We start from the raw sequence: 27,628 nt of genomic DNA, 5'->3' as shown, positions 1-27,628 counted from the left end.
TTTCCTTCTACATCAAAGTGTCCTGCGTTGAACATTTAATGTACAGAAACATATTATACCGCTCTGCGGGCCCAGTGTGTATATATATATATATATATATATATATATATATATATATATATATATATATATTGTGACAAGGAATCACCTGTTAAAGATGAAGTCTGGTTCTTCTTTCTCAGCAGGCAGACAGCATTCCAGGATAACAGATTGGCATTTCTTTAGTTACAGCATGGCAGTTATCAGGGTACAGCAATGGCAGTTCTCATAAGGGAACTTCCATACCGCATGGGTCCTCAAACTGTGGCCCTCCAGATGTTGTGAAACTACAAATCCCAGCATGCCTTGCCACAGTTTTAACACTCCCTTATAGCAAAACTGTGGCAAGGCATGCTGGGATTTGTAGTTTCACAACATCTGGAGGGCCGCAGTTTGAGGACCCATGTTCCATAGAATCCCTAATGTAATCCCCGGACCCCCCACAAGCCTACTGCCCAGGCACTAACTGCCATTCAGTTAGTGCCTGGGCACTGGTAATCAGCCAGTAATTCCCACTACATTCTAGGAAAATCCGGGTTGGATCCCCCTAGTCCTGCTGCTACTGCTGTTCTAAATCCGTTTTGCTTGCCCCCTGTCGGAACACCAGCAGTCAGGATCCCGATGTCGGGACACTGACTTTCAGGATCCCCACTGTCAGAGCCCCATACCACACCTGCCACAATATAGATAGATAGACTGGTTGTTTATCACTCTCCATTTTATCACTTTGAGAAGCTTGACATATCTGGCCCCTACTGAGCAGGATTTCCCCTTTCATTTTTGTTCTGTTGGAATTCAAATAACTTTAAAGGACAGGAATCAAGTGATATTAGCATTGAACCAGCTTCCATGCGTGGCATACTGTAAAGATACAATGCAGAACAGCTATTCCTAGATTTCCATCTCTGTACGACATTGTGATCAGCAGTAACATTTTATTTGCGTGAAATTCCAAAACAAGTTTTGGTACTTGTTTCCTAGAACGGCCACAATCGCGGGCATCGTGTACCTTAAAGTTAAGGTACACGATGCCTGCGATGGACCCGATTTTCTTTGAAATCAGGTCCATTTTGCCGGCAAAGGCAAAATCGGGGGCATCGCGTCGGTCGCGGCCATTAACATGGCCCCCGACGCGACCGACGCGATGCCCGCGATTTTGCCATAGGCTTCAATGTTAAAATATTTTTAACATTGAAATCGGGAGCATCGCGTCGGTCTTGTGCCATTATAATGGCACAAGATGAGATGGACTTGATTAAGTCCATCTCACGTGGCGAGCGCAGCGAGCCCGCGAGGGGCGGCGGTGCGCATCCTCCGACCTTTTCATACCCCTACTATCCACGTCGACGTGGAGTTGAGAATATAAAGTGTGGCGAGCGCAGCGAGCCACCGATCCCGAAGTGTGGCGAGCGGACGCGTATACCTATGAAGTTATACGCGTCCCCTCGCGGGGCTCGGTGGCTCACTGCGCTCGCCACACTTTATATTCTTAACTCCACGCAGACGTGGATAGTAGGGGTATGAAAAGGTCGGAGGACGCGTACCGCCGCCGCCGCTCGCCACGCTTCGGGTTGGCGTCAATCGTGGGGTGGCGTTGAGGGGGTAAAATTGGGGGTCTGGGGAATATTTTACATTGAATCCAATGTAAAATAGGGTCCCAGGGACCCTATTCACATTTGATTCAATGTAAAAATCGGGTCGATCGCATCGGTCGCATCGCATGCGATTTGGTCGCATGCGATGCGACCAACGCGATTTTTCCGACACGACCACCCCGATGCAAATTGGGGTGGCCGTGCTAGGAAACAAGTACACAAGTTTTGGCCTGATTCAGACCCGCTCACTAAGCAGCTTAGCGAGGGGGTAGACGCTGCCTGCCAGGAATGTCCACGCCAGCATGCGGTTGGATGTGTACGCTTACACATCCATTTACGTACCTGTGAAATATCATTCCATGGTCGCCGATTATTGAATGATTTTTTGTTTTCCCAATTCGCAAATAAAAGTCAGTTTAGACGGACTTTAACTTACCTCAAAAATGGCCCTCCATCTAACCAGGAGTACCAGATTGCCCGAGGCGAGCCATGAGTAGCAGATTAAAAAGAGAAAGACAGATTCCTTCGTATCTGAAAAAGGGCGCCTGTATGGGCCTGCCTTGTCAAGCTGCAACAAAAACAAGGGGTGTCACTCCCTCACACGTAAACAGAAAACAAAAGATAGTTGCACTAAACTTAAACTCAGGTGTGCAATTGGATTAAAAATAACATTTATTTGGTATAGACATTATTAAAAAGTTAGCTAAAAAAAACATATAAAAGATTATAATTAACAAGAAAATGATTGCTGCGGTAATTAGTGCACATATTAATGGATTTTTCAAAGTCACCTTACATTCAAGTGTGTCCTGTTCTTTTTTTGGCCCAAAAAGATGTGTAGAATCCTTTTGTGAGTGGATGTTGGGAGTATATTTGTAACCCTCCGCTGTGCTTTCTCCAACCTGGGTGGTAAGGATGGCGTTTCCTCCACAGGGATACATTTGCTGGAGCAAGGGACTGCTGGATCTTTGTGTTGGCAAATTAGAGAGGTGGCTTTCCTCCACAATAAGCAATTGAACCTTTGCAGCGATCCTGCAATCCGGGGCTACACAATTTCAGCTGATTGTAACTCCACTAATTTTCATGGCACCTGAGGACACACTTTGGGAAGGATGAATGATGGCAGCAATCCTGGTGTACCAATTACCAACGCGTTTCGCTGCTCCTGCAGCTTTTTCAAGGTGGTTTGTTAGGTACACAATGTGGGTATTTATACCCGTGGGTATATATACCCGTTTAAACCCCTTTCTCTGAGTCCAGTCGGGTGACACAGCTGTCCAATGGATGGACGTTAGTCTTTATTCAGCCTTAAATACTATGTAACTATGTACAATGCTGCATTGCAGCAGCGATACGAAGTATGCCAGAAAAATGGCCGCCACGCCATTTTTCCCAGATATTCGCACATGCCCACTAGGGTCACTACACAGAGCTGCTCCCAACAGAGAGGAGGAGGCACATCCGGAGGAGGCTCCACACAGGCCTCCTCCTCTCTTGAAACGCCCCTGGTGGTACTGTTTGGGGGGGTGGGCACTGTTTATTGGAGGGGCGCCCACAATGTAGTTGTCCCAGGGCCCCAACAAACCTTAAGCAGCTATGCGCACACCATGTTTTTCTGTGTACATGGGCCTAATTCATTCCTGATCACAGGGCAAATTTGTTCTCAAAATGGGCATAACCATGCTGCACTGCAAGTGAGGCAGATGTAACTTGTGCAGAGAAGGTTAGATTTGGATGGGGTGTGTTCTTGCTAAAATTTAAATTTCACTGTAAGAATAGAGCAGCCAGTATTTACCCTGCACAGAAACAAAATAACTCATCCATATCGAACTCTCTCTCTCTCTGCACAAGTTACATCTGCCCCACCTGCAGTGCAGCATGGCTTTGCCCATTTTGAGAACAAATGTGCTGTGCAATCAGGTCTGAATTAGGCCCTAAGTCACACTGCTCATGTGGTTTTGCAATGACAGTTGCATTGAATGGATTTATTCACAAAGTGATCGTCAGGGAGTGGTTGTCGGAGGTGGGCAGTGGTGACTCAAGTGTAGGCAGCAGTGATTCCATACACAGTTACAATGTCTCTGGCTTATTACGTTCGGCAGCCATGCTGCGTGATCATACCAATGGTCAGAAGGTCTATCATTGTTTATTGTGTCCAATGTCTGCATGTACTACACACAAGTTGGAGACCTCAGATGCCTCCTGTCTCAAAATCCAGCAACTTCAGCATTTGATAGTCAGTGACTGTTTCCACAGACACAACTGTACTGGCCTCAGTAGTGTGATTTCACCGGGCATCCTGAGTAACCTGAGGGTTACTTCAAGTGGTTCAGTAGTCACGCATCGGCTCCTCGGACGCAGCAGCAGATCAGAGATGCTGGCAGTGGGCATCTATTAACACAAATTGATATCCACCTCTGAACCAGACCCTATGTCATGTCCATACTTGCCTACCCTCTCGGAATGGCTGGGAGGCTCCGGAATATCGGGTCCCCCCCTCCGGGCCCCATGAAGTGTGGGCAAGCCTCCCGCATGCTCCCACATTCCCCAGGGCCGGTGCAAGGCACCGGAGCGCCCCAGGCGAGTCGGGGTGGGGGCGCAGCGGTGCCGGGGGAGGGGGGGGTACCTGTCCTGCGGCGCTGTGTATTTAAAGCTGGCAGCGGCGGCAGAGAGGGGTCCCTGCAGTCAACGAACGCTATCCGCCGGGCTATGCGGAAGCGCTTCTGTTGTGAAAACACTGGCCGCACGGCGCACGCTGATTGGTTGAATCTCAGCCAATCAGCGTGCGGACAGTGTTTTCACAACAGAAGCGCTTCCGCATAGCCCGGCGGATAGCGCTCATTATTTCTTATTGACTGCAGGGACCCCTCGCTGCCTCCGCCGCCAGCTTTAAATACACAGCGCCACAGGACAGGTACCCCCGCGGCACGGGGGGCAAAATGCCGCCCTCCAGTGGCCGGCGCCCTAGGCAAATGCCTAGATTTGCCTAGTGGTGGCGCCGGCCCTGACATTCCCCCAGCCTCCCCCCACAGTCATTTACCTACCCCGCCGGTAAAATCCCCACGATTTGCAGGTGTACGCGGATGGGGAGGGGCCAAAATGCGGCAATTGGCATTTTAGCCCCACCCCCTCCATGTACACCCACAAATCACAGGATTCTTTTGCAATGGGGTGGGACTTCATGATGTAGGGCTCAGTCTCCACCCCTCTAATGGCAGCTGAAAGTCTCCTCTCCGGGATTCTACCGGAGAGGAGATATTAAATTTCATGTCAACATTCTGTCATTGTCAACATTGTGAATGTCGACATTCAGTACATTATGATTGTATACTTGTAGTAATGCCTTCTTTTAGTCTAATTTTTTTATTTTATAGCTAATTCGGTAAAACAGATGAAATCAATCAAATCTTTTCGGAAATAAATAAAATAACCCCCCTCACCGAGAGTCTGTAAATATCATATCAACTTTAGAAGACTCCTGACACCTTTTTCCATAGGAATAAAACATTGTGTATACATAACATCTATCCATGGGCAGAAACATGAAAGTCCCAGCACCCGCTCCTGGAATCACTCAGCAGACGGTTAATACCAGGTAGACGATTTCCTCTGGGCACAGTCCGGCCAGGGAGGAGAATTCTCCTTTCCTGGATGAGTCAGATCTATGTTCTTGAGCTCTGTAGTTTTCTTGGATAGTTCACAGTGGAAAGATTAATCACAATTGTTAGCAGAGCTGGAAACTGCTGCAGGGGAGAGGTCTGTAAATTGCCAGTGTAAATGATATCCAGAATACTCTTACACTGCCTGTTGTCTGCGGACCGCGGTGCTCAGAGCACCTGCTGTAATAACATCTTGCTCGGGATGTTGTCAGTGAATTCCAGCAGGCCGGTCCCCTCTCACAGTGATTTCTTACCCACAGTGGTTTCTTACCCACAGTCCCGGACAGTGTACAGTATGAATCAGGGGCGTAACTCCCAATAGCAGTGGTGTTGACTGCCTCCGGGCTCAAGCACTGAGAGGGCACCTACTGTACAGTACATGTACACCAGCAACTGTGTGGATCACAGCAGGATCCAAGTGTGACCACTGCTCTGTCATGGAGCTCTGCATCGCACCTGCTGCTGCTGGACTGTGAAATGGGCCCTAGCGCATACTTGCCTACTTTTTGAGTCTCCTGGAAGCCCGGAGAGGAGACTCTCTGCAGCACTTCCACGGGTGGGCGGAGCTTGACAGTTTTAAGCCCCACCCCTCCCTGAAGAGCCGTAAATTTTACTGCCAGAGGAGGGGTTTATGCGGCTGTGCGTGAGGCTTGCCCACCCTTCCAATTTCTGGACCCCCCCCCCGGCCATTCTGGGAGGGTAGGTAAGTATGACCTTGCGGTGAAAGTTGATTCTGCATGCGGCAGAACTGGGCCGGACTGGTCATCTGGCACTTCCAGCAAATGCCGGAAAGGGCCAATGGCCAGGAGGGACGATTTGTCCATCCAGTGTAGGAGCACCGCCTCCCGATTTGTGCACAGAATGAGCCACTGGACTTGAGGCGAGTCCAGCGGCTCTCTCTGTGTGCCGATTGGGTCCAGTAGTGGTGGTGGCATAACATTCGGCCATGCCCCTCACTCCTGCACACCAGGATCAACAGCACACGCATGCCCGGCGTGTGTGTGGTCATGCCCAGCATGGGCATGCGCATGACTTCAGCGTGCACATGCACAAATGCCAGGGCTGATTCAGAGGCCCAGTCTGTCCCTGCTACACAATCAGTAGGCTCTGGTCCCTGTGGGCTGCCTGGGAGCGCTATCTATATAATTATGTAAGTCATTTGTTACTAATTGGAGACTGTCCCGCTGTTCCTCCCACCGGTGGCAGTGTCCTGTGGGCAGGAGGGCAGTTGGGGGGAGCGGGAGGTCATCATTGCTCTGATACACAATAGATCATATTTGTGTATAATTTCACACAAGATCTATTGTAAGATCTGTAACTCCCAGCATACTGGTTGTTAGCAGCATCTTCAGATCTGAGAATTGACCTCACTTCCACGCATTGTACCTAAACAACTCACAATGTGCACTCAAAACACACACAATGCATCGCACGACCCGTCGAAATTCGGGCCTGAAATTGTTCTGATGTATGACCAGCCTAAGGATCCCACCAGTGGAAACGGGTGATTGCACTTTATTAAATAGAGAACTTCCACCTTCAGATTACTGTCACTTATTGCCAAGCATGCAACCTCATTTATTTTTTTACTAATGTAACTTTTATCTTTCAAAAACCTTTGTCACCAGACTTGTTTAGGTTTCGCTGTGCTAGGGTGTGATGCAGCTCCTCTGGGCTACTGCTTTGGGCCCAGCTGTAGTACAGTTACAGTATATACAGCTTTGTGTAGGATCCAAAAGCAAAGCAAATACCTGTGTGTCAAGATTAGCGCAGAAAGATAGAATATAACATTGTAAGTGAAATTTACTAGAGGACACATACAAGCCAAGAAATTAAAGTGAACTGAAGGTGGAAAACACTTTTAGGTGACAGTGTCAAGTTGCAGGCTGGGTTTGAAAAATGAAAGGAGCTGATTGGCTGGTGCATTATCACCAACCACTTTCATAACTCCCAACTGTTCCGCTTATAGCGGGAACGTCCCGGTATTTTGGGACATTCCCGTGTCCCTCCCGGGGCTGGCAGTGTCCCGCGGCAGGGGGGGAGGCAGTTGGGAGTCCCCCCTGTCACCCTGAACAGACGCTGTGAGGGGCTGGGGGCATAGCCGGCAGCTCACAGAGCTGCTGGGCATGCCTCCACAGTGGAGAAAAGGGGGTGTGGCCTCATGGGGGAGCCATGTGTAGAGGTCACACCCCCTTCCATTAGGCCACACACCCAAAGTTGACGGCGCGGCTTCGGCACGTATGCACTTCATCCCTTCTACATCTGCCCCTTTAGATCAACGATAATAAGGTTGACAGTCAATTGGCCGACCACTATTGGTCGACATGCCTTAGGTTGACATGGTCAAAAGGTCAACATGATGATGGTCAACAAGATATGGTCGGCATGAGTTTTTCACAATTTTTTTTATTAAAATAAGTTTTCATACATTACCATCCACATGGAGTACGAGCCTGGGGTTCATGTGCTGCAAGATAAAAAAATGTATTCTATTCCCTCCAACTCGGAGCAGTTACCATCCTGATTTCTCCATAACTGTCAACAACGTGACAATCTACCCTACCCCTCAAGCTCGCTGCCTAGGGGTCACCCTTGACTCTGTACTGTCCTTTGTTCCCCGCATTCAGTCTGTCTCTAAATGATGTTACATGCATCTAAAATACATATCCAAGATACAACCCTATCTTACACATTATTACAGCGTATATGATTCTTTCCTTTGATGCACTAAGAAGAGAGGAGAAAAAAGAAGACATGGCCTCAGACAGTTTAGAAAACAGTTACAAAAACCATTTTAACTCGAAGTCATTATTATGACCATCTGGTGCTAATGTCTTCTAGTCATAAATGTACTGCATTTCGGTCTTTGCCAACCTGCTAGGTTCAAAGGAAAGAATCAAGCCTTTTGTATCTTATATGCTGTAATAATGCTGTAATAATGCTTATCCAGTGTAATTGTGCTGTTATGAATTTTTTATGCATTTTGTATTATTGACATGATTTATATTCTGTTTTATTCAGTGTCATTTTTAACTATGAATTGTATTATGTATTTTGTATTATTTCAGATTATTGGAAATGAGCTACATTTTGTTCCCCTAAATTGGTTTTATATGCACAGAGCAGTTCTGAAGTGGAACGCACGTCCATATTGCCGTGGAACGCACGGCCCTTCTAACCCATGGACTTCTATATAGCTAGACGATTTGCGGAAGTAAGGACAGTGGAACGCAAGCCACTAGTCCTTTCTTCATCACAGACTTCCGCATCACACACTCCTGACACGTCTTATAATACCCAGTCTATTGGTGGAGATTCCATCTCCGATCACGTGAAGGCCTGGGTCATGTGTTGCGTCCCGGACCATGGAACGTGGAAGTGGAGGTGGTGGAACGCATGCCGCATGCCCCACTCGCGATCCAACCTTTCTATAGTCACAAATTCTGCAGTTTTTAAATATTTCAGCGGACACACAGAATGTAGCTCATATAGGATTTTTATATTGTAATATGTATATATATGCATCATTGTTTGTAATTAAACGGTAGTTCCTGCATATGCTAATGACAGGAAACAGGAAATAAGCGAACTTCCTGCCTGTAGGGTATTTAAACCCATATGTTGCCCATCATTCTGCATTTTGAAAAAGATCTAAGCACCTGGATCGAAACGCGTTGGGTCAAAAAGGATTCACCAGAGACCGGATCGGAAGTTTGTGGCCCTTTTTCATATACACCCTGGGACGAGATTCCGGACTTTTACCAGGTTGTAGACTCTGTTATACATCTGCCCTATCTGAGATCTGGGAACTATGGTGTTATCTGTATATGTGATTTTATCCATATATTATCTTTTGTATATGGAGGATAACGTGTATTAAAGACTGCTGTTTTTTTTAAACCTACGTTGTGTGGCAAGTTAAAGAAACCTTGATAGGAGCAGCAATACACATCTTTGAGTGAGTTGTGGTACGCACCATACCTCCTTCTTCACCGTATCTGTCAAATTTTCCTTTGTGTGAGATAAAGATACCTTGATAGGCTTAATTTACCCCTGTTTGATATGAGTTGGGTACGCCTCATGGCTTTCCAGTAGAATATGGTGAAAGGGTTCTCAACACTTTCTACCTCCGAACACGGGTGGCTTAGGAAAACTTTTTGTCAGAGACGTACTTCATATTTTGTCTTTTACATTTTTCTTTGCATGAACATTGTCTACATATGAAAATCTGCATATGAGGATACATGGAAAAGCTCTGGAAGGAACCCCCATGAATATTGTCCTCACCAGAAGGGAAGTAGCATTACATATTTAGCGCCGAGTGTGTCTCCATTTGTATTTTGGTAATCTCATGAATGTACCTGATATTTCTTCAAATAAACCACTTCACTGGGCTGTAATTGTGCGGCCGCTGGTGTTTACAGAAACGCCACTACATCCTCAAGCCTGTACACGCAAACTTCCAACACTAACAACACTTGTATACTGTGTACAAGATTTGCCCCTGTCCCTGCAGATGCATTATAATACATTTTGGCCCAAAACTTTAACTCTGGGAGGCAATGGAGTCATCTGCCGCCGGGCTCCTGTTCCCAAGAGGGCACCTCTCCTCCCCTGCAAGTTTGAATCAGTTAATTGATAGCCATCAATATCTCTTCTGTGGCTGACTCCCCCTCCTACCATCTTTTTTGCAAGTGTCACACCCTATATTAGAACCCATGACCTGTCTTACTGGAGACAGACACCTTACTGATTGAGCTATATGGGGGGCACCAATATTTATCTTGCCTCCAGGCAACTGGTTTGAACTTACGCCACTGATTTGGGCAATGACTAATAGAAGGATAACAAATTATAATTGTCGGCTAGGTCAGCTAGGTTATCAAGTTGGGAGAACCATGAAAGTCATCATAGAAGCTAAATGTATTTATTATAACCATGTATTCAGCACTGCTTATATATATATATATATATATATATATATATATATATATATATATATATATCTATATATATAGTGGACAATAAGAGGCAAGCACACCAAAGTTTGATGAAAAAATCCAGCTTGCAGTACAGTCATCTTTACAGATAAATACCGATCAAGGACAAAAGTAGCCATACTTAACAAAGGTCAGGAGACTGCAGGGATGCCATATTCAAGCTCTACAGCTGTTTCGGTGTAAGTTCCACCGTCACCTTCATCCTGCTCCTGATGACGGTGGAACTTACACTGAAACAGCTGTAGAGCTTGAACATGGCATCCCTGCAGTCTCCTGACCTTTGTTAAGTATGGCTACTTTTGTCCTTGATCGGTATTTATTTGTACTGCAAGCTGGATTTATGCCTTCACTTCGATAAAGGTTTTTTGGTACTTGTTTCCTAGCATGGCACCCGTCGGGTCCCGTCGCATACCATAACTTAAGGTATGCGATGGGACCCGATCATACCCGACCGACCCGATTTTCGGGTTTTAAAGATGTTCCCATACAATTTATAAATCGGTCACATCGCATGCCATTACAATGGCATGCGATGCGATGCGAAGCGATTATAACCGATTTTACATTGTACAGCCACCCTGATGGCTGATTACAATGTTAAATGACCCCCCCCCCCCCCCCGACTTTTTTTTCCCACTTTTTCATCAAACTTTGGTGTGCTTGCCTCTAACTGTCCACAATATCTTTAAATATATCAAGGGTTTAAACACAGTGCAGGAGGAAAATTTTCTTCAATGGAAAAGAAGTAATAGAACACGAGAACATGCACTTAAGCTGGAGGGAGGTAGGTTCATGGGAAATGTTAGAAAGAATTGCTTCACAGAAAGGATAGTGGATAAGTGGAATAGCCTCCCATCAGAGGTGGTAGAGGCTCAGACAGTAGAACAATTTAAACATGCTTGGGATAGGCATATGAATATCCTTACAAAGAAATAAGGATTAAAAAGGGTTGAGATTACCTGAAGGGTAAAAAAGGGGCAGACTAGATGGGCCAAATGGTTCTTATCTGCCGTCAAATGCTATGTTTCTATGTTAATATGAACCTTTTATATGGTTCTAGCACCCACTCTCCGCGGTAGGAGTGTGCACATATGCCCACAACCAATCTATATATTTATAAGCAAACAGGAGACAGAGGCACTCAACTTGAGTGCCTCCGTCTCCTGTTTGCTTGTATGTTGACACATGCAAGTGATGTCGACTATTTGGACGGCAACAAGCACAGATATCTACTTATTGCGAGTGCCGGTACCTACATCTGACTATATATAAACATAAATATATGTATATTAGGATGCAGGTTAATATTGGTTGTGATAGCGTATTATCATCATCATTATCAACTCCAGATAACCACAGATGGGAGTCTTCATCTACCAAACCATGTAGCATGACTGATATGCACAAGTTCCATTCTTTCCATCAGACTACTGGCACCCTTTCCATGGAGAAACTTTCCATCTCCATGATTCACTTGTGGGTATGGGAGCCAGATCTGTGACCTTTAAATCAGCGTTTGTGAAGAACAGACCACGCACAAGTAACGAGCCGTTCCAGCCATTCAGCAGAATTTTATCATTCTCAGTAATAAATTTCGGGAGGCCCAGTAACGGTCGGAATCTGTGCTCTATGAACATCAAGCAGCGGGCGTATGGTTTGACTTTTTTCCCTTCTGGCTCATGAATATGTCTTTTGGATAATGTTGGCTGAGCTCTAATCATACGTCTTTTATAATCTCCCTCAAATATAAAAATTATACGGCGGACAAAGGAAAGTTGATTCCATTTGGTGGCAACTAGCAAAATGTTCCGGTGTTGGCCGGGATCCTGTTCTTTGGGGTTTTGTTTTCTAATTGCAAATATACAGATGTTGAGATTTAGACCTGTGGTTTGCATCGTGGAAGAGATGTGCTAGACTGGAGAGGAGGCTGGATGGAGAAACCAAGGGATGGCCAGTTTGCGGAGAACAAGGTTCCCCCCAAATAGCTCAATCAGTAAGGTGTCTGTCTGATTGGGTTCTAATACAGGGTGTGACACTTACAAAAATTATGTTAGGAGGTGGAGTCAGACACAGAAACGATATACTGTAGACAGGTTTCAATTAACTGATTCAAACTCATAGGGGAGGAGAGGTGCCCAGGGCCGGATTTAGGGGCCAGGCCGCCCCTAGGCACAATATTTTTCCCCGCCCCCCCCATATGGAGTACAGACTGATAGATGCACAGGGAGATCAAAGACAAACAGATGGTGACAGAACACCATAATTAGAAAGATGGGGGACATATATGGACAAACGGGGCCATAGACAGATGGGACAGAGCACCTTAGATAGAAACACAGATGGGTGGTGGGCATAGATGGATTGAGGGACATAGATAGATAGATGGGGGGAGAGCACCATAGACAGAAAGACAGACAGGTGGTACATACAGAAGAATGGAGTATCGTAGATAAAAAGGTGGATGGGTGGCAGAGCACCATAGACAGAAAGACAGAAGGGTGGTGGGCATATATGGATGGGTGGGGTCATAGACAGATGGGTGCAGAGCACCGTAAATAGAAAGATAGATGGGTGGGGGCATAGACAGGGCAAAACACCATAGATAGAAAGATACACGGGTGGCAAGAATAGACGGATGGGCGAGAAGCCTAAACAAATAGGGGTAGAGTACCACAGATAGTAAGATGGATGGGTGGTGGGCATAGACAAATGGACAGATGGGGCAAAGCACCATAGATAGAAAGATAGTTAGGTAGGTGGGGGGGGGGCTGGGGGTAGAGTACCATAGATAAAAAAAAGATGGTTGCTGGGCACAGATTGACAGACAGGGGGGCATAGATGGATGGCAGAGCACCCTACTCGGGGACAGACTGACAGACAAAGGGTGGGGGCAAAGATAGACAGGGAATACAGTCTGACAAATGGATGCTCACCAGCAGCGAATCTTTAGACTGTTACAGCTGGCTAAAGCCAGCGGCACTTTCTGTGTCTGCAGAGCAGCTCTGGGCATCAGCAGCAGTGGATGCTCTTCTCTCCACTCCTCATGGTGCAGCTTCTGTCAGCAGCAGATGCTTCCGACCCTCGTCCTCTCTGCCCTCCCCCCATGGTGCGGCTCCGGGCATTGGCGGCTGCAACAGCGGCTCCTCCTCCTTTCCTCTGACCTCTCCCTGCTATAGTGCGACTCCGGCATCAACGGCTGCAGCTGCGGCGGCTTCTACTTTCTCTTTTGTGCATCAGCAGCTTCCGGACAGCTGCTCCGCCCCTTCCTCCCAGAAAACCGGCAGTGGCTCCAACCCTGGTAATAAAACTTGAGCCATAAACCCGCGCGGAGTACGCCACTGTCAGTTACCACACTCAAAGGGATCCTTCCTGGCTGCCTGCCGCCCATAATATGTGCCGCCCCTAGACCCGTGCCTCACGGGCCTAGTGGCAAGTCCGGCCCTGGAGGTGCCCCCTTGGGAGCAGAAGCCCGGCGGCAGATAACTCCATTGACTCCCAGTTACGCCTCTGAATGTATTGTAAAAACTGTTTATGTTTGTGTGTGGTGCATTTATACTGGCTATATACTGTACAGCAGACCAAGGGGGAGATGTATCAGGCCTTCTGTCATTTATCTAGCAGTAGCTGAAATGACAGTTAGGGGCTAATTGGCTGCTTTGGGCAACTTCTCTCAACACACTGTGAAGGATTTCATTGTACAGATCTGGTTGCTTGGTGCTCGGCATGAATGACCAGATCACACAGGGCTCAGATATCATAAGTGATACATGAATGCGCTCACTGGCTGAAGTCAGTAAGTTGTTAATTTTGCACATGCACCGTACAAAACATCAGACCTTTCCACGTGCCCATTAGATGCCATCAGTCTTTCTAACGTGCTCTTTACATACCTTCAAACTCCTTTATATGTGTGCAGATCTACCATTAAATGCCCATCAAATCAGACTACCCCCTATATGCCCCCCCCCCCCCCCTCCTCCCAGGTTCCATATGCCATAAGATTACCCCCATTAAAACATCAGACTCCTCCATACATACCATCAGAGCCCCGCCAAATTTCTTCAGACCCCCCATAGTCATGTGAATTGCCCATCTGGTGTCTCCACATGCCCTTTACTTGATAAAGGATTGCCTTCATTTATTTGCCTTTATTTCCTTCAAGAAGATCTTTCATCATTTTTCCTCCACTTAAGCTGTGTACACACGGTGCAATTTGGACTATGTTGGCAAAATCAATAGCAAGTTAGTGCAAATCGCATCGTGTTTTGCCATGCCTGATCCCTATACGTGGCCCTGCGGCATTGGAATAGAAAGTAGAAATAGACTGTACAGCAACATCTATTTCTACTAGTTCGAAACAAGGGCCATGCCCCCCCCCCCCCCACACCCCATACTCCCCGCATGCGCACTCCGTCCCTCAGGTCAGATATCGAATTGATCCATTAAGATGGATACACACTAGAAGATTATCTTTCCAAACTGACTAGTTGAAATAAAAATCTGGTATTTTCTGGGAGCAATGAAAAAAAAGGGGGGGGGACAGTAGAGAATTAGTGGGTGCACACTGCAGATAGCTATATATGGCGTCCAACTGATACTATAAACTTAAAAATTTACTTTTATTTAACATATGCTTAAAAAAGAAAAAAAGAAGTGTGCTAATTACATCTTCTTATTAGAATGGTAGTAAAGAAGTGAAAAAAGTTTTGAAAAAGTGATTAAAAAATTTGTGATGTGGATGCTCTCTTATATGCTCTCTCTTGTGTTTTACTGACTCCTGATGATTCCTCTCTCTATCACTTAAGGGAGAGGATACTGCTCAATATATATTTAATAACTCAGTCTATGACTTTAGTGTACTATATGTCTGTTCCTACTGCGTATTTCTATTCCCAGCAAATTGCCTGGTACTGCTATGTCTACAGTATGCTGTTACAGAGTTGCCCTTTTGTATATAAGGAAACTTAGTTAAGGATAATTGGATACAGTTATGTTTCACTGGTGGTCAGGTATGTGTTATTATTATTATGTAGATCCCACTTTGCACTGTCTATTTATTACTGTTTTACTGTAACACAGCTCCTCTTTTTTGGTGCAATCTTCACTGTAATGTCACTGTAACTTTTTGGGGAGTAGATATTCTTATGCCCAATTGATAATTTTTATTATATACCATCCGATTTCTTTCAGTGCAATATAGTTCTTATAGTATGTCACTCAATATTTAATGGTAATTTCAGTCCGATCTTTACTCCTGCAATTCATATATCGTCACTTTTGGATGTTTATGATATGCTGTTGATACACACTATCCGATCTTACGTTCATGCAATTTATGTGCAATATATCCTTCTTGGGTTTTTGCGGTGCACTCACTTTATTTCTGATGTGTTATATTTCTGTAGTGCATTCACTTCACTCTCAGTGTATTTACGGGTTAATGATATTCTTTATCTCATGTCACTTAATTCTGTGACAATTTCAACTTATGTGGTCTGAGAACATTAACCAATTTGTCTGACACTAGTGTTGCCAGCAGACAGGCTCCACTGCACCTTGTCCAGTGTAATACCCCTTTCACATTGCAAAAACCTGCTTTCAACCCGTTTTTCTAAACGTGTCTTAAAACTGGTCAAAAGCCAGTTAAACCCCTTTCATATTGCATGATGTAAAGGTATATTGCAGTTTAAATACCGTTTTGTACCTTTCAGATTCAACCCGTTTCACCCATAGAAAGCCATACAATGTCATTTTAAATGTTTTTTTCCTGCTTGTGGGCGGGGATCAAGTGTGGTTATCATTTGTAGCAAATACCGTTTCTGAGCTGTTCAGACTGCAGGGAAAACGGCTCAGAAATGTGTAGGATCCTGCTTTTAACACGTGTCAAAATACCGGTTTTCTGTAACCGGTAAATTGACAATGTAGCTTTCACATTGCAGCTGGAACCGTTTTAAAGCACTAAAAAACGGCAATATACCGTGTTACAGCTGCAATGTGAAAGGGGTATTAGTAATATCACCCGTTCCCGTTTTATACAATTTGATGTGCAGTCGCTTCTGGATATTTATAATGTATACATACAATCGTTTTGGATATTTATATTGTGTATTTCAGCCGCTACTCAATATGGGATGTATATATAATCTCCTGTTATGTGCTACAGCCGTTCACCGCATATTGGGGGAAATTTACTAAAGGAAATTTGTAAAAAAATAGGTGTATTTGTATCCAGAAATACACTTATTTTTGACATTTACTTTCCCGAAAATATGTCAATTCGTATTCTTATTGATGTGCTATCAATAGGAATACGAATTGCCGTATATTCGGGATAGTAAATGTAAAAAATAAGTGTATTTCTGGATACAAATACACCTATTTTTTACAAATTTCCTTTAGTAAATTCCCCTCATAGTGTGTGAACGCTGGCCACTTTTCCTAATACCAGCAGATACCCACTATCCAATTTCAGCTCACTATGTTATATTCACGGATTTACAGTTTTATCAGGTGCAGTTTGCGTGTATTAAGCAAACTCTCTGATATTGATAATGCTAAATAAACACGCTCTGCTGAACCTTGTCCGGTGTTAGTGACATACACCGTCAGGCAGTTCTATATGTTACCACTTCTGGATATTTATAGTGTGTACTGATCCTACTCAGTGTAGATTATCCACGCTTTATTTATCCAATTGTGAGCTGTTGGGGTTCGTTATAATATGATACTATATGCTCCTGCCGTTCACTGCACACAGTGGGCGAGATTTATTGGGTTTACCGTTTTTTACAAAATGCGATTTAAACTCAAATCCCCGTTTATCGACATTTTTTTATATCGCATTTTTCCCCAGAAATCGCGTATTGAATGGCTGGCGCAAAGCCGCCCGAAAAGTGCGATACATGGCGATAGACGGCGATAAGGTGCGAATTGAGTCGATGTAATACACCATAAAAGTGCGATTTCCGGGTTCGGTCATGTGCGTATTAGCGTCCAACCGGAGTGCGATTTACACCAATACACCTGAACAGCCCATACAACATGCTAACCTATTGGCCCACCTTAGTCCCTTGCAATACGCATCACACCCCCTGTGGGTAAAATGGCAGACGCCATTTTACCCTTTGAAAGGGAGTAAGGCGTTTGAGATGGAGAGGAGAGGAGGTTTTGTAAGGTGCAGAGGAGGCAGAGGGACAGCCAGCTTGGGCCCAAACACCCCAACCACTGGGAGAGGTAGGGGAGTGAGAGCCAGCACTGGCAGAGGCAGGACAGGGAGAGCCAGCATGCTCCCAGCAAGAGCTGCGCCAGGGAGAGGCCACATGGTGGAAGCTGAGCAGGTGGCTATGGAGGATGAGGAGGAAGCAGGCACAAGCCAGGTGTCCTCACAGGAGGAACAGAGTGCCAGGCACACAGAGGAGGAGCTGCAAGAGGGGGATTTCTCTGAGGTGGACTGGCCTGTGCAGGAGGCAGAGGAAGCTGAATTGGAGGTGCTGGGTGAAGAACCAGGACAGGAGGAGGAAGAGGAGGAGGAAGAGGGTGAGCCTGGAAATGTGGAGGAGGATGATGCAGCTCGTACAGCTAGTGGGAGGAAAGTTAGGTTCTCATATGAGGAGAATATGGCCCTGGTACGTGCACTCCTGCCCCTGTATGACTGCCTACTTGGTCCTCACCATCATCGCACAAGTGTGGCAAGGAAGAAGGGGGTGTGGGACAGTATCACCTCCGTGGTAAATGCAGTTAGCGCACACAAGAGGAGTGTGCGCAACTTCAAAAAGCGTTACAATGACATCAAGCGCCTCCTCAAAGCCAAGCTTGCCCTGGAGAAGAAAGAGGCCTGTCGCACAGGAGGTGGCCCTAGGCAGGAGGTCCGCTTTAAGGCATATGAGAGGTTGCTACGCTGAATCATCCCACCGGAGGTGATTCCCGGCATCCACATTGCCGACACAGACAGGCCCCCCACTCCACCGCCAAATGGTAAGTGTCCACACATGTCAATGTAATATTTTGCTATGTCATGTGCGCATGCTATTATGCTGCTATGCTTTATGTGTCCAAAAGATTGCTGTGTGTGGAACTACATCTCCCAGCAAAATCACATTTTGCTACCTTGCATTGCTAAATAATGGACTCTGCATGTTGCTGGGTTATGTAGTTCCACAGATCCTATTAATGTGTGCTGTCCTAATCACTGTAAGCCTGCAGTGTACTTGATTGTTAATCCTTATCAATCCTCTGGGTAGTTGAGAAAGCACTTTACAGTCACTTTTACATGTGTAATCTGCTGGTCTTTCCTGTTATTTGCAAGTGGATGCAAAATATTGTTCACAGTCATAATACTCAAATAACCACTTCAGTTCAAAGTCTTCAAATTCCTTATGTAATCATATCAGGGTCCAAAAGTTTGATTGAGGAAAAGTTTTTATCTGCATCATGCGAAAAATGCCAGTTAGGTGCAAATGATAATAATAGAAAATGTCTTCTTCTTTCAAACAGCTCCAGCTCTGGAGTCCCAGCCAACATCAGCCACATCCGATTGGTGACACTGTCCAGTCTGCAGGTGAGATATCATAGTGTTACACACACACATTGCACATTTCACACATGCCTGTCCCCACCACAGTAGCCTGTGCCAATGCATAATGCATGAGCAACACCTAACCATTCCAACTAAGGTAACATGACCCACCATACACCAATCTGCATAGCATACTTACCACTCTTTTCTCATGTGTAGGTCCTTCACAACCGATGCCTGAACCAACGGATCCCATGCAAAATATCGACGACATGAGTGAAATCATACTGGAGACGGTGACATCGTTGGAGCCTGCACAAAACCAAGCACACCCAGTCAATGAAGCCCCCTATACGCAGTCACATAGGCAGCAGCCCACAAGCATTGCACCCACCAACACCCCCACTAGTGCGGAGGAGTTGGCGCAATCCATCCATATTTTTAAGGGGAAATAACTCGCTTTTATGGAGGTGCAGACCACCCAACTAGAAACGGTGAAGGGGTATGTGCGGAACATAGCTCTGCAAATGAGAAGAATTTCGCAAAGTGTGCGGGCTAATGTAGGGACACAAATTCGTCTTGTCTCTACATTAGACACACGCTTAGCAGAAATTGACCAAGCCATTCAGGGTCAAACTACTAGTTTTAGAGGTCTAAATACCAACATGGTTGAACAGACCCAAGCAATTAATGGCCAAACAACTGCGTTGATGTCCCTACAAATGCAAATCAGCCTCAGTGCTAATACTTTGTTAGGTCAGCACCAAACCACATCTACCCAAAGCAGTAGTGTCTCCTCCACACCCATGAGTGGGTCCCCCACTACTCCCCCACGGCATAGTGTCCGTACTAGGGGTGGTGGTGCCACTACTGGTAAGGGTGCTAATACCCAGGGCAGTATTTAAACATGAATAATCTTCTTTGCATTTACATGTGTATCATGTTTATTCTTTTTTGCATTCACTGTTGCAGTGATTCTTACTGCATATGTTTCATATGCTATGGCCTATGGCCAAATGTTTCTGCAAGTAAAAATTATTTGCATCCAGCAAACTTGTTGTAATTTTTTACAAATGATTACCCACACTGTTCTATTATGTATTGTCAACTAGTGACTTTTTAGCAGCCATGGGACTTTGGGTTGGGTGTGCTTATTAGTAATGGGATTTTAAATAAATAGTCACATTTGAAGGGGATACGCATTGGGAAATGCATACTGTATGTAGCCACCACTTATTTTGCACCATTTCAAGCACCTGAGATCAATGATCCATGTCACCTCCATCCATGAAGCCTATGTTCATTTGTAGTTGCCAACATTTGCACACACTGAAAACTACAGTACTTACTTGACATTGTTATAGGTGTTATCATGTTGCCAGCCATAAAGTATGCTGTGGTGGGGTAGCTTTCAGGTGTTGGCCATTAGTGTTGGTCTGCTTCTGGGCAATTAACATGGACAGGGAAAAGTGTAATGTTACCAATGTATGTGTGTTACAGGTTCCCCATTACTATTCATTGTACACACACAAATTACCTGTGAAATGCTGCCGGATCATCCGTGTACGAACCACATCCCCCCTCCGTGTACCCCGCACTACAACATCAGTAGTTTGAGCTTCCTGCACGACTGCTGCAGGGGCCACATCGACATAATTTTGTTGACCCAAAGCTATGTTATGCAGCATGCAGCAAGCATGGACAACCAAAACCACTTTGGCAGGGTGGTATAGCAGTGTACCTGCTGACCTGTCCAAACACCTAAATTGGCTTTTCAGCACCCTAAAGGTGCGTTCCACTACATTGCGGGTAGCAATATGTGCAGCATTGTAGCGGTGCTGTGCAGGGCTTTGTGGGTTCCACAGAGGTGTCATGAGCCACGAATGACACCCATATCCTGAGTCACCTAACATGTAAAGGGATTTGTGTGGTCACATATCATGTGGGTAATTGGTACATAATAGTAGCAGCCTATACTACATTGTTTGGGCTGGTATAAACAATTACAACAGAAATGACTCTTGATTAGAAGGTTCCACACATGGATGTTAAAGGGAAAGACATAGGTAAGCAAACATCATGTAAACAGTGGTAAGTGACTTACCAAGTAGCCAGCCCTCTGGCATGGTGTTGCTGTGGAAACGGTCCCAGAGAGCTGAGTGGCGCAGGATATAGGCATCATGGCAGTTCCCGGGGTAGCCTGCAACCACACTGAGAATTCTGAGGTTGGCATCGAAGACCACCTGCACATTGAGGGAATGTCTGCCCCTGCGATTGACATAGACATGCTCCCTTACGTGCGGGGCCCGAATCCCAATGTGGGTGCAGTCTATGGCTCCCAGCACATTTGGAAATGCTGAGAGCCGATAGAATGCCACCTTCAGGTCCTGCCACTCGGACTCACAACGTGGGAATGTGATATATGTGCGCCACAGCTTCTTTAATGCATTTAACACTTGAGAAAAATGTTTAGAGAAAGTGGCTTGTGACACCCCCAAGGCCCATGAGCTCACAGACTGAGTGGAGCCTGTGGCAAACAAGTGGAGGGTGCACATTAATTTCTGCAGCCCAGACACTGCATAGTTGGCCCCCCCACAAGGGTCCAAATCATCTCTCACCTGCTCATATAAGTTCAACAGGTTCTGTTGGTTCAACCTAAACATGTCCACCACCTGTTGATCAGAGAGGGAGTCCAGGTACACCCTGGCACGGTACCGACGAGAAGCACGGAGTGGTCGGGGTACCTGGATCTGGTGGGCAGTAGCAGCATCCCTCCTGCGTAGCTCCTCCAAACGGGCCAGCTCACACACTAGCACCTCCAGTCCACTGTGCAAAATGTCCATCTCAAACAGCCTCACAGGTGTCCATAATCATGTGGGAGTATATGTAGTGGAGTTAGTAAGTGGTATGTGGGTCACCTGTGAGAGATTTCTCCGTTTCTACGCTCAAACGCTGGCGATTTTTTGCAAACCGCCACCCTGGACTTGGTCTGTTTTTTGGGGGGGCAGAAATCGCACTTTGCTGTCGATTTCCAAATGCGGCAGACACTAAATTAGCGATTTATATCTTTTTCAATGGGAAAACATCTGGATGCGATGTTGTAAATCGGCACTTCAGAAAGTGCGAATTAGCGGCAAAAAGTGCGATTTATGCCGCAAATCTGCACCCATTAAGTAGTCGATTTGGGAAAAAAGAAACGGACGTTTTTGCGATATAAATCGCCAAAAACCCAACAACGATCTATAATAAATGTCAACCAGGATGTAAAGGTTAGCCACTTCACCTGATACTAGTAACGCGGTCCCAGTGTGCAGATGGTGTTTGTGACAATAGTTTTATTTACAGTGTGTATAAAGTACAGTAAACACTTTAAACATTGATCAGGTTATGCTTTCATATTTTTTTAACCATCCCCAATAGATATCACTCCTTTATGATATCTAACACTCCTGCCGTTCACCCATTACAGTGTGTGAACGCTAGCCGCTTCTCCTGATATTAATAATGCGGTTCCAATGTGCAAATAGGATTTGTGACAGTGATTGTATTCACAGCGTCTGTGGAGTACAGTAAAACATTTCAAATATTGGTCAGATTGTATTCTTATATTTCAAGAGCCATCTCTCACGGGGATCGCTGCGTTATAACATTTAACACTCCTGCCGTTCCCCACGTGCAGCGTGAGAACGCTGGCCGCTTCTCCTAGCACTTAACCATGTGCAAGTGGGGTTTGTAACAGTATTTTGATTCACAACATATATGGAGTACCGTAAAACATTTCAAACATTAGTCAGGTTATATTCCTGTATTATTAGAGCTATCCTACATCACGCGCATTTGCGCATTTCACCGGTCGTGCCGGCTTCCTCAGGGCCAATTTCTGGGAGCCAATGACAACTGACTGTTTGCTCCCAAACATGGAAAACAGACAAAAATGGTCATTCAGACAAATTGGTTAACTCCTTTTGATTTAACCAAATTTAGCAAATTATTGTTTTTTGCCCATTTTCCAGCTTTTGGGAGCAAATGTCAAAGTAGAGCAGGGACCACTGTGTTCCTGCCTCCACCATGGTTCATGCATCCATACTCCACACCTGCAGGACATTGTGCTTGTACCCATTACCCATTATCTTACCCTGTCACACTCACTCTCTCTGTTACTCACTCTTTCTTCCTGTCACACTCAGCCTCCCCCTGCCTCTTTCTGTCACCCTCTTCCTCTCCTTGTCACCCACTGCCTTGTTGCATATTGTGAATTTTGGGTTGGGGTGGAAGAGGGGGGGCTAAATTATATTTTTGCACCTGTGACCACAACCCACAAGCTGCGCCACTGATAAGTGTGGCTGCCTGGCTGCACTGTTGCAGGTCGAGCATGCTTCTAATAATAATGAAAGGGAACAGCAACGCTGATGCTATGTTGCTGCTCTTAGTTAATGGCACCCAAAAATGTCAACTTAGCCAGGAGCCGATGACAACTTTTGGTTTGCAAACAAGAGTAGAATGCAAAATTCTGTAGGTGTGGCAACCAGTCTGGCAAATGTATGAATTAGCTCACGCTGGAAGGTCTGGAACAGCAGACAGGGCAAGCCGGCCCTGCAGATAGGGGGATAGGTCCAGCCCAATGGAGCCTGATCTGTTATCCTGTTGACCCAATCCACTCCTAGTGAAAAGGAAGTATTGGAGGGATAGCAGAGAAATGGTACTGAAGGTACCTCTGTGACCCAGCCCTCTACTTGAGTCTCCCTGTACTACAAACAGTGATCAGAGGTTGGTGCTGTGAGTAATTTGAGTCTGTAATTCGAGTAAATTGAGTCTGGAGGAACAATTGGACTGGAGACGATAATTACATTGTAGCTGGTACACTTGTAGCTGGGACTGATGGAATTTAACCGGCTGAGGATGGATAAATTGAACCTGACCAGAACGGGCTGCAACCAGGTAGCCTTCAGCCAGGCTGAAACCAAGTAGACTTGATCTGGGCTGGACTGGCAGGAATGGGCTGGAACCGTTTAAACGTGATCTGAGCTGGAACTGGCAGGGCCGAGCTGGAATCAGGTAGACTTGAGCTAGGCTGAAACCGGGTAGACTTGAGCTGTGCTGGAACCAGCAGGACTGGTTTGGAACAGGGTATATTTGATCCAGGCTGGAACTGTCAGGAGTGCATTGAAACTTAATAGACTTGAGCTGGACTGGAACCGGCAGGACCAGGCTGAAACCAGAAGAACTGGGCAGGAACCAGAAACGGAATGACTTGAGCCTGCCTGGAACTGGTGGAACTGGAAAGGATGCGTAATGGATTTTAACACAGGATAATGAGTCTGCTGTCTCAAACACATGGGCTAAGAATACTTTGCAAAATGGTGGCACCAGCACCTGAGATGGTGGGAAAACCGCAGGACACACATCGGGAAGCACAAGAAACAATGACAGCTGATGCATCAACCACAGGTCTAATCACCAAGATATCCAAAGCTGTACCAACAGATTTTGTCTGCAGGAACAAGGCGGTTGTATGAAACAAAAGGGATCACTTATCTGACAGGTCCTGCAAGCATTTTATTTATTCAACTTCCGGTATACCTCAAAGGGACATAAAATTGTTCCATATAGTGTAAAAACTTCTTTATTATTACTCCAATACATATAAAACACAACACATAAAAAGTGGATTAGTACCATAATCGGCCTTATGATCAAGGATATTAAGTCCACAGAATAGGTCAGATGGAGATCCCGGGTGCTCACAAACTGAGCATCATGGCTTCCAGGTGTTAAAGTCACAAGTCCAACAAACGGTATCCTCACATCCATCAACAGATTTCAACTAGTATCTAGTATTCCTCACACCCTGAGTAAGACTAGATACAAGTTTGAAACGCGTTGGTGGAAGGGGGATACCATTTGGGAAAAACTAAATATAAGTATATTCCTTCTAGAGCAGGGTTATGAATGATACTGTTGCTAATTGCTTAACACCATGCAAAGTATAAATAGGGAGCTACAATTTATTAAAAGACAATTCATATACAAATAATTGCAACATCAACTAAAGCTGTGGGAGCATTTGCAAGTCTGAATATTACTTCTCAGGGTATGTTACTTACCATATATACTCGAGTATAAGCCTACTTTTTAGAAAAAATGTTATGCTGAAAAAGCCCCCCTCGGCTTATACTCGAGTGAGGGTCCTACTTGAGTCAATAAGTTTTCCCATTTTTTTTGTTGTGAAATTAGGTGCCTCGGCTTATATTCGGGTCGACTTATACTCGAGTATACGGTAATAACAAACTCAAGTAACTGACTAAGGAGAAATGCACCACTATGGTAACACTCAGCTGAACTGAGATACATACATGTTCAGGTACTTGGGGGCTGATTCACGTTGGAGCGATAAGCAGCATAAATTTGCATATAAGAATATACACATGCGCAGAGCTAAAACATCGGTCCCCGGTGCGAATACGTGAATCCGGCCCTTGGTGTGTTAAAGTTGAAATTGTTTTTTTTATTGCATTCGTTAGTGTTATTAGTTTATACTGATATAGTTATTGGGAATTTACTAACATCAGTGTTGTTTGTATTAAAGTGCATAACATTGTGCACAATAGTCTCAAGATATACTGGTTAATTTTACTGGTTAATTGTATATTGCTGCATAAGAAGAGATACCCTTTCTGCAGAATAAAATCTGTTGGCCAAGATACTTAAACCAGATAAATGTAATAGGGTGCACATTTTCTGCAAATCGCAAATATAATGGCAATCCAGATGTTTTCCCATTGAAATATAGAAGTTGCAAATGTAATAACTGCCAGAATGATAGACCATACGTGGTCCCTCATCACAAGCATGTTGCCGATCAAGGACGTATGTGAATGTTCAAATATTCTTTGTAAAGCGCTGTGGAATATGCGTTTACTATATAAGTAACTGGTAGTAATAATAATAATAATAATAATAATAATAATAATAATAATAATAATAATAAATAAATAAATAAAGGGGAATTGTGTCCAAATCCATTTTTTGCAGTGTTCTATAAATGTGTGCCTGTAATAGATATTTGGAATCAGCAGTGGCTGCAGCCCCTGGACTGTAGTGCCTATTGACTCCTTCTGCATTTACATACAGCTCTATTACTGCTGTTTTCAAGGAAGCATCAGTGATAGCAACTCCAACCGCATCTGAAGGATCCCCATTGTCACAGACAAAATGATCCCTATTTGTTGCGCTCACATGTAGTAAGTATGTGCATTTCTATTTCTGCAAATTAAATGGCTGCACATATGCATATTTTTCAGTTAGTAATTCATCTTTTTGTTTGCTGTTGCTGTTTGTTTTTAGATGAATCCATGGTTTATTCACTTTCATTCTTGGTGTGAAATGTAATAGGAGAGATCCAGAAAGTGAGAGATTTGGTAAGAAATCTCCAGTCGTTTTAAAGCGGCAATCATTTACACTGCAAAATCAAACTGGTTTTGCAGTGTAAATTATTGCTGCTTTAAAAAAAAACCAGGAGATTTCTTTCCAAATCTCTCACTTTCGGAATCTCTCATCTTATCACATTTCACTCTTCATTTCTGCCTGCAACATTTATTGTTTGCCACTAGATGGCACTGTGACATCTGTGTTGTGTTGAACGTGGTACTTTAATTGTTCCTCAGGCTGATGTTTTTTTTTTCTTTTTTATCAAGGACAGCTCAGGCATACAGTATGGACCCCATCCACTAGTGTGATATCTCTCAGCAATAATTTGGATGCATTTGTTTGCAATGTGGGCGGGATCTTCCATTCTTATTACACGCAATCTATCCTACTGTGATCCATTTCATGTGATAATTAGAAAGAACATTTTTTTTACCTGCAATGTACACATGCAATTGATCAGGAAGGATGGACTATTACCATATATAAACTTTCCCCCTAGTAATCACATGTGATCGCGTGACAGGTGTATAAATGCACTGCGATGTGCACCTATTCCGAAATATTCATGTTAGCCAGTGAGATCTGCGATTGAGATGCAAGGTGAACGTGAGCGCTCCTGTCATCGCAACTGTATGCGATCCTAGCCAACACGGAGGGGGGCAGCAGTAGTTCCCTTGGTACTGCATGTGATACCTCAGCTTAGTGTATGGGGGCCTTTATTAAATTGTAACCAGCTTCATTCAGATTCCATTACCAAACATGAAGTGTACTCATAGTGTGCCTTTGACAAAGCCCCTTTAATAAAAATGGCCCTGACTACTGCTGGTATGGTTTTAATTTAGCATCACAATCTCTAAAAGACAAACACAGCTTACTATCTCCATGATTCTGAACCCTGCAAAGAAAAAAAATGACATTGCTTTGCATTGTGTTATATCATTTTAGCCAGTTGAAAAGCAATGAAATACCTAAAGTTTTCTCTAATTCCGGTAATTCATAGCTCAGGCCCTGTAGCATCTAATCTAAATGATGCACATTATTTCTAAATGAAAGCAATGCATATCCTTTAACTGTGTACTTGGCCCACTGACAAAGTCAGATTAAGAAGTGAAGACACACCAGATAATTATGCAGCAATAATCACACTGTTTACTGACCTAAATAATTACTCTCTCTTAATTGAGTGTAATTGTTCATGAATTAAAAGTCATTATAATATCACATATCTATGTCACCAGACTTAAAGGTCAGATTAGACAGCAGGTGCATGTTGTTTACTTGGCTCTATAAAAGGGTCTCCATCCACTCTAATTCTCTCTGCACAAGTTACATCTGCCCCACCCGCAGTGCACATGGTTTTGTCCATCTAAGAAGGATTTTGTCAGAAAGAAT

The 27,628-nt window shown here is 44.7% G+C and overlaps 1 long non-coding RNA gene across 1 annotated transcript; it reads right to left on the bottom strand.

The window, feature by feature from the left end:
• Positions 1 to 18,820: 18,820 nt before the first annotated feature.
• Positions 18,821 to 20,377, bottom strand: LOC146072617 (uncharacterized). The gene is made up of 3 exons (XR_014473219.1): positions 20,158 to 20,377; positions 19,008 to 19,120; positions 18,821 to 18,844 (listed from the first exon to the last, which is right to left on the bottom strand). It is a non-coding gene; the product is annotated as an uncharacterized LOC146072617 (long non-coding RNA).
• Between the last annotated feature and the right edge of the window lie 7,251 nt (positions 20,378 to 27,628).

This window comes from Crinia signifera, chromosome 4 (assembly GCF_055691185.1).
Source record: "Crinia signifera chromosome 4, ASM5569118v1, whole genome shotgun sequence".
In the NCBI taxonomy this organism is placed as follows: domain Eukaryota; kingdom Metazoa; phylum Chordata; class Amphibia; order Anura; family Myobatrachidae; genus Crinia; species Crinia signifera.
Note: the sequence above shows the minus strand (reverse complement) of the source record. Positions and strands in the feature narration are given on the sequence as shown.